The sequence below is a fragment of the Oryctolagus cuniculus genome, chromosome 5, assembly GCF_964237555.1.
Source record: "Oryctolagus cuniculus chromosome 5, mOryCun1.1, whole genome shotgun sequence".
Lineage (NCBI taxonomy): Eukaryota > Metazoa > Chordata > Mammalia > Lagomorpha > Leporidae > Oryctolagus > Oryctolagus cuniculus.
In genome coordinates, this window is record NC_091436.1 from 108581624 (window position 1) to 108595394 (window position 13771).

The 13771-nt window shown below is 38.4% G+C and overlaps 1 protein-coding gene across 1 annotated transcript in view; it reads left to right on the forward strand.

Moving 5' to 3' along the window:
* The window catches only part of EYS (eyes shut homolog), a 1404981-nt gene that overhangs the window by 974175 nt on the left and 417035 nt on the right, over positions 1–13771 (forward strand). The gene's annotated exons all lie outside the window — the stretch shown is intronic.

Below are 13771 nucleotides of genomic sequence, written 5' to 3' on the forward strand. Positions count from 1 at the left end.
TGATGTACAATGTAATACTTCATCCATTATAGTATTTTTTTTTGTTCTAGTACCATTGGTTGAACTCTGTAATTAACACACAATTATTCTTAGGTGTTTAAATTTTAACTGAAAAGTGATCCCTGTTAGGAATTTGGAAAACATTATTCTGAGTGTAATAAGCCAATCCCAAAGGGACAAATACCACTGTTCTCCTTGATAGGTGACAACTAACTGAGCACTTCTTCGTGGTCTCCCATGCGGTTGCAGGGGCCCAAGCACTTGAGCCATCTTCCACTGCCTTTATAGGCCTCAGCAGAGAGCTGGAACTTAAGAGGAGCAACTGGGACTAGAACCTGGTGCCCATATGGGATTCTGACGCTGCAGGTGGAGGATTACCCAAGTGAGCCATGGCACCGGCCTGCACTACATTTTCTTTATCCAATCATCAGTTGATGTACATCTGGGTTGATTTCATATCTTAGCTATTGTGAATTGAACTGAAATAAAAATGGGTGTGCAGATAACTCTTTCATATGCTGATTAAATTTTGTTTGGTTAAATTCCCAGTGGTGGCATGGCTGGTCATATGGTATATATATTTTCATTTTTCCAAGGGCTCTACATACTGTCTTCCACATGGCTTTACTAGTTTACATTCCCACCAAGTGCAGCTTAGGGAACCTTTTCCCCAACATCTTTGTCAGCATTTATTGATTGTTGTATGAAAGCCATTCTAACTAGTGTAAGTGAAACTTCATTGTGGTTTTGATTTGCATTTCCCTGAGGCTAGTGATACTAAGCATTTTTTCATGAGTTTGTTGGCCATTTGAATATCCTCTCTTGAAAAAATGCCTGTTCAAGTCCTTTGCCCATTGTTGACTTTCTTGACCTCTTCATAGATTCTGGAAATTAATCCTTTATCAGTTGCACCGTTTGCAAATATTTTTCCCATCAGTCATTTTCCTCTTCAATTTGTTAGATATTCCCTTTGCAGTGCAGGAGCTTCTTAGCTTGATGTAATCCCATTTATCTATTTTTGTTTTGTTGGTGCTTCTGGGGACATTTTCAGAAAATTTTGCCTAGTCCAATGTCTTGAATAGTTTCCCCCAATGTTCTCCTCTAATAATCTGACGGTATTTTTGTATAAGGTGTAAGGTAGGAGTCTTCTTTCATACTTCTCTATGCAGAAGTCCAATTTGCCAAGCACCATTTCTTCAAGAGATTGTGTTTCTTCAATGAATTGATTTTAACTTCTTTATCAAAGATTAGTTATAGATGTATGGATTGATTTCTGGGGCTTCTGTGTTGCTCCATTGGTTTATATCTATTTTTGTGTCACTGTCAGGCTGTTTTGACTATAAATGCAGGGCAGTATTTCTTGAAGTCTTATATTGTGATGCCTCCAGCTTTGTTTTTGTTGGCTTAAATTGGTTTATTCAGGGTATCTTGTACTTCCATATAAATTCTAGCGTCATTGTTTCTAGATATGAAAAAAATGACATTGATATTTTGGTTGGAATTACATTGAATCTGTAAATTGCTTTCAGTAGCATAGACATTTTGGTGATATTACTTCTTCTAATCTATGAAGATAGAGGATTTTTCCTTTTAAGGAAAAAGATTCTTCTTTTTAAGTTCCAAAATTCTCTTAGTGGAGTATTTTAGTTCCCCTATATATAGAATCATGTCATCTACAAACAGTGATAATTTGACTTCTTCATTCACAATTTATAAACTTTGATTTCCTTTTCTTGCCTAATGGCTCTGGCTAAATCTTCCAGGACTGTACTGAACATCTATGGTGAAAGTGGGCATCATAATCTGGTCTGGATCAGTGGAAATGCTTCCACTTTTTCCCCATTCAACATGATTCTGGTTGTGGGCTATTCATGTATTGCCTTGATTGTATTGAGTAGTGGTCCCTCTATACCCAGTTTTCTGAAAATTTTTGTTATGAAAAGATATTGTATTTTATGGAATGCTTTCTCTGCATCTATTGATATAATCATATGGTTTTTATTCTTCAGTTTGCTAATTTGATACATCACATTTATTGATTAGTGAATATTGAACCATCCCTGCATACCAGGGATACATCCTACTTGGTCAAGGTGAGTGATCTTTTGCATGTTTTATTACATTTGATTAGCTATTATTTTTTGGAGGATTTTTGTATCTATGTTCATTTAGGATATTGGTCTATAGTTCTCTGTTGTATCTTGTTCTGGGATTTGAATTAAGGTGACACTAGCCTCATATAAGGAGTTTGGAGGGATTCAGTCCCTTTCAATTGTTTTGAATAGCTTGAGAAGAATTGGAATTAGTTATTCTTTAAATGCCTGGTAGAATTTGGCTTTGAAGCCATCTGGTCCTGGAAGAGTTTTCATTAATGCTTCCATTTCCATCTTGGTTACTTGTCTGTTTAGGTTTTCTCTATCTTCATGTCTCAATTTTGATAGAGTGTATGCATCTAGGAATCTATCCTTTTCTTCTAGATTTTCCAGTTTGTTGGCACATAGGTGTTAGTAATAATTCTTGATGATTCTTTTTATTTCTCTAGTATCCATTGTAGCATGTCCTTTTTCTTCTTTTGTTTTTAAGATTAATTTTATTTATTTGAAACACAGAGTTACAGAGTGAGAGGAGAGTCAGAAAGAGAAAGAGTTCTTCCACCTGCTTGTCCAATTCTCAAATAGCTCCAATGTCCAGTACTGGGGCAGGCTGAAGACAGGAGCCAAGAGCTTCTTCTGGTTCATGTAATTGGATGCAGAAACCCAAGCACTTGGGTCATTCTGCTGCTTTCTGAGGTATATTAGCATGGAGCTGTATTGAAAGTGGAATTGTCAGGACTTAAGGCAGCACTCACATGGGATGCCAGTGCCACAGGTGGTAGCTTAACCTGCTATGCCATAGCACCAGCCCCTACATTTCCTGATTTTATTTATTTGGGTCTTCTCCTACTTTTTTTGGTTAGTTGGGCCAATGTTATATCAATTTTGTTCATTCGTTCATATTCTCATAAAAATAAATCTTCATTTCACTGATCCTTTGTATTTTTGTTTCAATTTGTTTATTTCTTCCCTAATTTTAATTTCTTGTGATGCAGCCAAAAGGCCCTCACTAGAGGCTAAAAATTTGGGACCACTTGAGCTATGAGCTAAGTAAAACTATAATATACTCAGCCTCAGCTATTTGTATTAACACAAAATGAATGAAAAACATGAACTTAAATTTTAATTATTTTTTCATTATGATCTCCATGCTCTAGGTGGAATCAAGTTGTTTTTTTAATCTATGTTAGCACTTTCTGGACCCAGACACCTGATTTCTTTTCTCTCTGTTTTTCACTTTGGTTTTTAAGTTTATTGATTTTTTTAGAGTAAGTTTTTTTAATTTATTTATTTATTTGAAGGCAGAGTTGAAGAGAAAGAGCAAGAGAGAGGTCTTCCATCAGCTGGTTCACTCACCATATGGCTTCAATGGCCCAAGCCGTACTGATTTGAAACCAGGAACCAGGAGCCTCTTCTGGATCTTCCACTGGATCTTCCACTTGAGTGCAGGAGCCCAAGGGCTTGGGCCATCCTGTACTGCCCTCCCAGGCCACAGCCAAGAGCTGGAACAGAAGTGGAGCAGCCAGGACTTGAACCAGTGCCCATATGGGATTCTGGCACTGCAGGAAGTGGCTTCACAGCATTGGCCCCAAGTTTATTGATTTTTAAACTCTACTTTTTATCCTTGTCAATCAATAAATATGTTTTAGGTTTTTTTTATATCATATTATTTTCAAAAGCTTGTGAATTGCATATTCAATAGAAACAATTACTTTACAAAGAAAGTGAATATGTTTTTGTCCCAAAATAAACAGAAATATAGAGGAATCATGTTGATTATGATGTGAAGTAAATACAGAAAATAAATAAACTAATCTGCTGATATTAGAGAAGAGCAAAAGGGAGAAAATCCAATCAAATAAAGCCAAACCTTTCAGCCAAATGTATGTTTTGGTGAAAAATCATTTTCACAGCGTAAGTTTATGGTCCATAATATTTTAAGTGGATCTGGATCAGAATTTTTGTTTTTGTTCAGCATGAGATAATATTAATTACTTGTTTGAAGAAATGATTTTTACACTGGACTACCTGATCCTTCAGTGACAGTTGCTTTCATCCAATAGGGCAAAACATACTGAAAGCTAAGGTTAAATGAGCTCTGTCTTTCCACTTCTCTCTCTCACTTTCTAAGTCGTCACTTTTCCCGTTCTCTTTTCTGGTAATGTCACATTGAGTTGGATTTCTGATCATATTTGAAGAATTGAAAAATAATATTTATATAATAGATTGAATAGGGTTGTTTTTAAGAAAAAATTTTAAAAGATTTCTTTACTTATTTGAAAGGCAGAGTCACAGAGAGGCAGTGACAGAAAGAGAGAGAGAGAGAGGTCTTCCATCTGTTGGTCATTCCCCAGATGGCAGCAACAGTGGAGCTGCACTGATTGGAAATCAGGAGACAGAAGCTTCTTCTGAGTCTCTGATGTTAGTGCAGGGTCCCAAGGGCTTGGGCCATCTTCTACTGCTTTTCCAGGCCATGGCAGAGAGCTGGATCAGAAGTGGAGCAACTGGGACTCAAGCCGGCACCCATATGGGATGCCGGCACTGCAGGCAGTGGCTTTTACCTGCTACAGCACAGTCATCAAGAAACTTACTGTCATTGATAATGATTTTAGAAGCAACTTAGATAAGAAAATAACTGGCTGTGTCTTATAATAGGATACTTAAATCACACATGGTCCAGAAGGTGTCTAGAATGTTCTCAAAATTATAGATGGTATGAACATTTCTTTCCCAAAGAACTACTCTTACTCCAATATCAAGTGCTGCATTAAAATTCTGGCCTGTGGAATTCATCACTCAATCAATGAATATTTGGTTAACAAGGCACAGAGGTCAAAGGCACGTGTTGCACTGTAGGCTTAGAACAATGTATTTAACACTTGTCAGGGGGAACTTAGCTTAATTTGTTTCTAGCCAGCTTTCCAAAACTTTTCCCCTCAAGAGAAAATAATGTAGGTAAGAGTAAGGGGATTCAAGTGTAAGGCAAAGGCTGGAATCTGTGGTGGAGAGAATAGAAAGAATCTCATATTATCAATATGTTTCTTATACTTATTTTGAGTAAAATAAAAGCAGTCAAACACTTCTAACCTGCCAAAGCAAAGTGAATCTTGGCTGCTGGCTACAGCTTTCAAATGAAAATAAGACACTATGAGAATCCTTGCTTTACACATCTTTTATACCTGTACACTTTCCCCTGACTCCTCTATATTGTTCCACAAGGCTTGCTATTTTACACAACACTTTTATTTTCTTTAAGCCAGCAAAATCCTGGTTTGGATACTTTGCCTTCCAGTGACCCAGCTGCCTTAACATTTTATCTAATAGTTGTAAAATTAGAAAGCTCTGACAAATCCCTTATGGCTGTACTGAGCCCAAGGAAAGAATTTTCACTGGAGCCTGGAAATGGGAGCTCTGCAAAGAAACTTTCCTGTTGGTAACTTTTAAACCAAAGGCACAATCTTTGAATGGGGATCTTGAGACTAAAATCACTCTGTAACTTAATTGTATCAATTTTAATTTCGTATTTATATCTTGGTGTTTGCTTTCTGCCAGACCCTGGAGGCAGCACTCATAGCTGCCATCCCACTTTGTTTCCTAGTATATTTCCCAGAACAGAACTCCACAGAATTTATGACCCAATTTTTTGCCTTTTGATTTAATCTGAAAAAATATCCCACTCATACCAAGCACAGGGCTGGCAGTGAGGAACGATAAAGCTGTCTCTCTCCTAACCCACAGCTGCTAAAAGGCTCAGATCAAGGCTGCAGCTCTCCTCTGCTGGCACAGTCTCCCTTGTTACGTACAAATAGGTTTGCTTTCACTTAGCGGCATTTATGTAACCATGCTGTTGTACAGAAAAATGAAATACTGAGATAAAATTATTCAAAACTGTTTCTATTAAAAGGAGGTGTAATTCAAGAAATGTGTACCCAAATGAAAGTTTGAGGAAGAATGGGAAAACTAATATTAACAAATAATGAGATATTAGCCATTTTAATATGAAATAGATAGTAGTATAAGACCTTGTTTCCTCTATAAAAATAATGCTTTTTAAATATTCCCATTTTTTAATCCTGAGTAATTACTATCAAATATTTCTACATCACTTTTTATATCATAATGGTGTATTTTTTATTTGATTTAACAGTAATACATATTGATGGGTTACAGTTTGATATTTCTTTTTTTAAAAAATGGTAGATGCCATAGAAGAATGAGAAATAGCAAGGCTTTTCAGAAGGGCCTAGTTTTTTTTTTTTTTTTAATTTGGCAGATAGAGTTATAGACAGTGAGAGAGAGAAACAGAGAAAGGTCTTCCTTCCGTTGGCTCACCCCCCAAATGGCTGCTATAGCCAGAGCTACGCCCATCCGATGCCAGGACCCAGGTGCTTCCTCTTGGTCTCCCACGCGGGTGCAGGCACCCAAGCACTAGGACCATCCTCCACTGCCCTCCGGGGCCATAGCAATGAGCTGTACTGGAAGAGGAGCAACCAAGACTAGAACCCGGTGCCCATACGGGATGCTGGCACCTTAGGCAGAGGATTAGCCAAGTGAGCCATGGCGCCGGCCCCACAGTTTGATATTTCAACTCATGTATATAATGCATACTGATTAAAAACAGGTTAATCAACAATTCCCCTTCTTTGGCATTACTTTTTGATCAGAGACTTGGAGCTTCTTTCTTCTATTTGTTCAATGTTTGTTCACAATATATACTCGGTTATTGTGAAATGAAGTCTCCTCACTATGCTGTGTAACACTAGGAATTTATTCATTCACTCTAACTCTGATGTGGTACCCATTATATCAAATCCCTCTGCCCCTTCTACCTGTCCCAGCCTCGAGTAACCAGCATTCTGTGTTCATGTTGAGTCTTTAATGACTTCCGCATGTGAGAAAGAACATGCAATACTTGTTTTCCTCTGTCTGGCTTACTTCACTGGTCACGATGCCCTTCAGTTCCTTTCATTTTGCTGTAAATGACAGGATTTCATTCTTTTCAGTGGAAAAATAGTATTCCACTGAGTATAGATAGCCCTTTTTCTCTATCTTTTCATCTGCTTTTAGACACCTTGGTTTATTCTGTATCTTGGCTATTATGAGGGGTCCTGCAGTAAAAATCATGGAGCAGTTATCTCTTTCATACAATGATGAATGGGATATTTTAAATGAATATCTTAAAGGTTTCCAGATTAGAACAACAGTTATATAATATAGGAAGAATAAATATTTAAAATATCCAAAATATTCTTCTAATTTATTATTTGTTTAATAATGACTCTAAGGTACCAGATAAGATCCTAAATTTTTTAAAATATTAATTCATTCTATGCTTCTAAGATAGAGGTGAGATAGATGCTATTATTAACACTTATTAGGTAGGTGCTTTTTATAACAAAAAGCAACAATGGAGATCATCTCATTGAAGATCACACAACTCATAAATGGAGGCAGTGCATAGAAAGCTCTGGCAGATGGCTCTAGGCTCTTCAGTCACAGCCACTCCCTAACACTCCTCTTTTTTTTTTTTTTTTTTTTTTTTTTTTGACAGGCAGAGTGGACAGTGAGAGAGAGAGACAGAGAGAAAGGTCTTCCTTTGCCGTTGGTTCACCCTCCAATGGCCGCCGCGGCCGGCGCGCTGCGGCCGGCGCACCGCGCTGATCCGATGGCAGGAGCCAGGAGCCAGGTGCTTTTCCTGGTCTCCCATGGGGTGCAGGGCCCAAGCACCTGGGCCATCCTCCACTGCACTCCCTGGCCACAGCAGAGGGCTGGCCTGGAAGAGGGGCAACCGGGACAGAATCCGGCACCCCGACCGGGACTAGAACCCGGTGTGCCGGCGCCGCTAGGCGGAGGATTAGCCTAGTGAGCCGCGGCGCCGGCCCCTTAACACTCCTCTTTAATACCATGAAATGGTTACTCATATTAAGTGTATTCACATAAGCCAATATTAAATTTATAAAGTCCTTGTAGATAAATTTTCTTAGAAATCTAGAGGTAGACAACATTTTTAAGGAGTTACTCTTCTAGCTTATATCCATAAGCCATGACAAGCATTCTTCAGGGAAAAAAAAACTGTGTTCAATATTAAAGTGGGTTGTATATGTTTAACAGTAATTTAATACTTAAAATGTACTTTTCTAACTCAGAGTCTTGGCAACATTTTTGTAAGTCATTTTTATGTACTAATTTTTCACTCTTGGAGTATGCTTCCAAAAGTAAATTAAATCCACTTGAAATGCTACTTCACATAAGGTAAATGCTGAATATATTTACAAAATTTGGAAAATAGCTAATCTATTTATTTTATTAAATGACTTTAAAAGAATGTCAAAACATAAGGACAAGTCACACATTATCATGATTAAATATAATGCCAATCAGAATAAACAAAGCTAATTAATATTAAATATTTTTCAAATTAAGAAATGAAAGCAGGAAATACTTAGTGGCTTGGATACCATGCAAAAACAGATATTCAGTGAACCCTGTACACAGATGAGCTCCATGACAGATATAGGATATTATCCCTCAATTAGTACATAGCGCAGCAAGGTAGAGAGAGAGATTCCAAAGACAGTCATGCAGCCAAGAGAAGTGGTGATGTATCTAATAGAAATTGGGACTTTCAGAAGGATAATTTCTGGAAATTGGTTTTGGATGAGTTGAATATGAACTAGGTCGTAAAGTTAGAAAATTGCAGAAGATGCTAAGAGATAGGCAACCATTGCTCAAGCAAGGAATCAAGATTAGAGAGATAAATTTAAAAGTCTTCTATATCGATATGTAAATGAAAACTGTATTGAGGATAATTTGAATTTCTATACTATTCAGCTTCAAAAGGATGTTAAACATAATGGTTATGAGACCTGTCATTTAAGTTAGACAGATGTTTGACTGCCACATATTAACTATATGAATTTAGACAAATCAATTGCTAAACATTTCTAAATCCCAATTCACTTATCTAAAAAATGAAGATAATATTCACATGATTATGGTAGTCAAAACCCTAAAATGATCTACAAGATTCTTGCTCCGTGATGGTCCTACCTTATATACTTACCTCCACTTGGGTGGGCTTTTGTAAATATAAGATGGTCATTTCTTGATTAGACAATCATATATGGCAAAAGGTCATGGCATAGTCATCATTACCATTCCAGACTGGATCAAAGCGTACTGGAGGGAGAAGTTGGAGAGAATCATTCCTGTTGGCTGAGAAGGAAATCCAACAACAATGCTGTGAATTGCCTGTGGGAGCCACGTGGCAACCGAATACAGATCGCCTCTAGGAGTTGAGACCCATCCCTACTTGACAGCCAGCAAGAAAACAAGGATTTCTCTCCTGTAGCTGCAATGAAATGAGTTTCTCAATAATCAATGAGCTTGAAGGAGATTACTGAGTTTGAGAAGAGGTAGAAGCCCCAATCAACAACTTGATCTTATCCCAGTGAAACCCTGAGCAGACCCAGGTAGCAGGCATTGATATTGGAAAGCCTGAAAGAATAAATTTGTTTTATTTCTAAATCTTTATGGTAATTTGTTAGGAAGCAACAGAAATCCAACAAAGTCACAGACTTGGATAATATAATCTAAAACTGCCAATAAGAGTAACTTCAACACGTTAACATCCAGTCCTTAGTATTGTGGCAGCATTGCTATATATGCTTCTGATTCACATTTGTGTTTTGGATTTGAAAGTAAATACATTCCAAAACTTAAAAAACCATCAGGAAGCAATGCTTTAATAAGAATCATATAGCAAATCTAAGGAATTTTAATCTGTATTAATTTTTCTTCTGTACATATTTATTTGATTTCATGGCAGTTTTACTGAAGATCTCAGAAAATAGTTTGAGTACTCTGATTAGTAAGGTTTTCAGTATCATTTCAGTTACTGTTTATTTTGTCATCTAAGAAGATATTTTTAAAAATGCTGGAGGAAAACACATTAATAATGATAAATTTGTTCAGACTCAAATATAATGTTAAAGTACTAATGAGATTTTTGTTGTTGATATAAAAAAGTGCAGCATCAAAAAAATGTTTGTAATGGTGCAAAAAGAAAGTCTGAAAATGCCAGAACTGTTACCAGCCAAGGATAGCTATCCTGTTGCATGTTCACACACCCCTGCTTTGCTTATACTGTGCCCTTTACCTGGAATGCTCTTTGCAATCAGTTTCACTTCTGTGTAACTCTTTCTATTATAAATTAAAAGGACTAATATGAAATTCTTTTTGGGATCCAGCCTTACAATGCTGGAATCCCATATTGGCTTTCCAGTTGAAATCCCAATTGCTCCACCTCTGCTCCCTGTTAATATGCCTGTGCCTAGGAAAGCAGCAGAAGATGGCCCAACTACTTGGGCCTCTACCACCCATGTGGGAGACCTGGGTGGAGTTCAGGGTTCCTGGCTGTGGCCTGAACCAGTACTGGCCATGTGGCCACTTGGGGTGAGAAGCAATGAATGGAAGTTTCTCTCTCTCTCTCTCTCTTTCTCCCCCCCCTTTCCCTCCCCCCCCACTCCCTCCCTCCCTGTCAATGTCTCTCCCTTTCTCTGTAACTCTGCCTTTCAAATAAATAGTCTTTTTGAAAAAAGATTATTTCTATTTCTGTATGTTTTGTCACAAGTTTTGCTACATTATTAGTTTCTTCAGAGAAAAGATATTCTTGAATTTCCAATTACTGAAGATGGATATGAATTTAATAGGTTTATTAAATATAATTGAATCAATGAAATGTAACTCAGAAATTTAACATGCTGAAATACGTGTTTGGCAAGATTAGGTCACATATTGATGGAGTTGAGCTTGTTTTGAGATCTTGGGTTTTCATTTATCTGGATGCTTTGTTTGTCTGGGAAAGTCTTTATAAGAACAATTTTTCCAGTTAAAATATTCTTGGATTGACAGAGTTTTTTTTCCTTTAGCATTTTGAACATATCTTCCCACAGTCTCCTGGACTGCAAAGTTGCTGCTGAAAAATTCACTGATAGCTATATGTGGAGTTTCTTGTGTCTTAGGAACTTCTTTTGTATTGATTTAAAATTCTTTCTGTATCTTTGGCTTTTGACTATTGTATTATTTTTATAAAATTATCTTTGGGTTGATCCTGATTGTAGATCTTGGGGTTTCATTTATATATATGTCCATACCCCACTCCAGATTTGGAGATTTTCAGTAATTATTTTCTTAAATAAGCTCTCTGCATTTTCTTCCTTTCTTCTGCTTCGTTATGTCTGCTGTTGACCCCCTATTATATTTTGCATTTCATTCATTTTATTCTGCAGTTCTCATATATCTATTTCATCCTTTTTTTTGTCAGATAGAGTCAGATAGTGAAAGAGAGACAGAGAGAAAGGTCTTGCTTCCGTTGGTTCATCCCCCAAATGGCCACTACTGCCGAAGCTATGCCGATCCGAAACCAGGAGCCAGGTGCTTCCTCATGGTTTCCCATGTGGGTGCATAGGCCCAAGGACTTGGGCCATCCTCCACTGCCTTCCTGGACCACAGCAGAGAGCTAGACTGGAAGAGGAGCAACCGGGACTAGAACCCGGCAACCATATGGGATACCGGTGCCACAGGCGGAGGATTAGCCAAGTGAGCCACGGTGCCAGCCCCTATTTCATCTTTCTATGAGTGTCATTTCTATCTCTTTATCAGATTCTCATTTTGTTCATGTGTTGTTCAATATTTCATGGAGTTGGCTATCTGTTTTCTTGTGTATCCCAGAGTTCCCTTACAATTATTTTAAATTCAGTCAATCAGAGATCTCCATTTCTTTGGGGTCAGCTACTGGAATAATAGTTTGACCTTTGGTGGTATGATAGTTCTTTGATTTTTTCATGTTCCTTGTTGGCTTCAGCTGATTTCTGTGCATTTAGTGTAGAGATCTTCTAGACTTTATGGTCTGATTTCAGTGAATAAAAACCTAGTCAGGATACAGATATCACCAGTGCACCATCAATAATGGTGTGTGAGAAACAAGTGCTTATGGAGCCACCTGAAACTCAGAACCTGGGCATGGCTGGGTACAGATTAACTGCTACTCCGGGTCTGGAGAGCAGACATGCCTCCTGCTGCTGCAGCGGCTGGAGTGTTCATGCTGTGGAACAGCAGTGGCCATAGAGCTAGTACCTGGACTATGGGCACGAATGGAGCAGCGGCAGCTCTTGAGTTCAGGATTCAGACTACCTCTCTGTAACATCGAAACAGTGGTTTCAATGCCCAAGACATGAGCGCCCATGGAGTGGTCATGGCTTCAGGGTTGAGGCATATGCAGAGTTGTGGGTGAGTGAGAACCCTGGTTCCAGAGAAGCACAATAGCATCACCTTCTTAAGGTGTGCCACACAACAGTATCTTCCTCTCCAGGAGATCTGTGGTAGTAATAACTCTTGGCCATCTCAGTCACAAAAGCTGACAGAGTTCTTTGCAAAGCAAGCAATTGGGTTCCACAACTATATATACTAAGGGACTGTGGAAACCATGGGAAATCCATATATACCATGGATTCCTTCCTCACTTCGAAGACTGCAGAATCATCTTCTGAGGAGGCTAGTCAGGGCCATGGTGGCACCCACTGCAAGGCTAATACTGGAGCCTCTGTCCTCCCTTTTCCCTGCTAACTCTAGTCTCAGGTATACCCATCATCCCAGCAATTCTGCCTGTGCAGTTACTCTGTCTTGTGTGTATGCTACTGCATTTTTATTTAATATTTTTAAGTCATAGGTACAGATGGAGAGAGAGAGAGAAAGAAAAAAGAGAAAGAGAAATCTACCATTCACTGCTTTACTCCCCAGATGGCCCCAATGTCCACGGCTAGGCCAAGCCAAAGCAAGGAGCCAGGAACTTCATGAGTGGCAGTAGCCTAATACTTGGACCATCTTCTGCTGCTTTTCACAGCCATTAGCAGGAAACTGTATTGCAAGTGGAACAACAAGAACACAAGCTGGTGCCCATATGGGATGGTGGCATTGCAGGCAATAGCTTGCCTGCTACACTACAATGCCATTCCCATGCTACTGTATTTCTACAGACTCTTAATTAGGTTCTTGAGACTTCCTAGGGTTATTTTCTTCATGAATAGATGTCTAATAAAATAAAGGCTGGTACCACCTACTCAGCCATCTTGTTGACCTTACACATCCAGATATATTTTAGGTTAGAAAGGCATATGGGGGCCATTGCTGTGGCGCAGTGGGTTAAAGTCCTGGCCTGCAGTGCCAGCATCCCATATGGACACTGGTTTTAGTCCCAGCTGCTCCTCTTCTGATCCAGCTCTCTGATATGTCCTGGGAAAGCAGTGGAGGATGGCTCAAGTCCTGGGCCCCTGCACCCACATGGGAGTCCCAGAGGAAGCTCCTGGCTCCTGGCTTTGGATCAGCACAGCTCTGGCCATTGCGCAGCCATCTGGGAAGTAAACCCTCAGATGGAAGACCTCTCTCTCTGTCTCTATCTCTCTCTGTAATTCTGTCTTTCAAATAAATAAAATAAATCTTAAAGAAAAAAAAAGACATTATGAAGAATAAAGCTAATAAAATCAGTAATGAATATTATATGAAAATTTCTAAAAGCTAAAAGTATAATAGATAGCAAATAAGAAGAAATTTAAAAATCCAAGGGACTGTTTCAATAATCATAAGTTCTTCTTTAATAAAGTGCATTGTAAATATGGTCC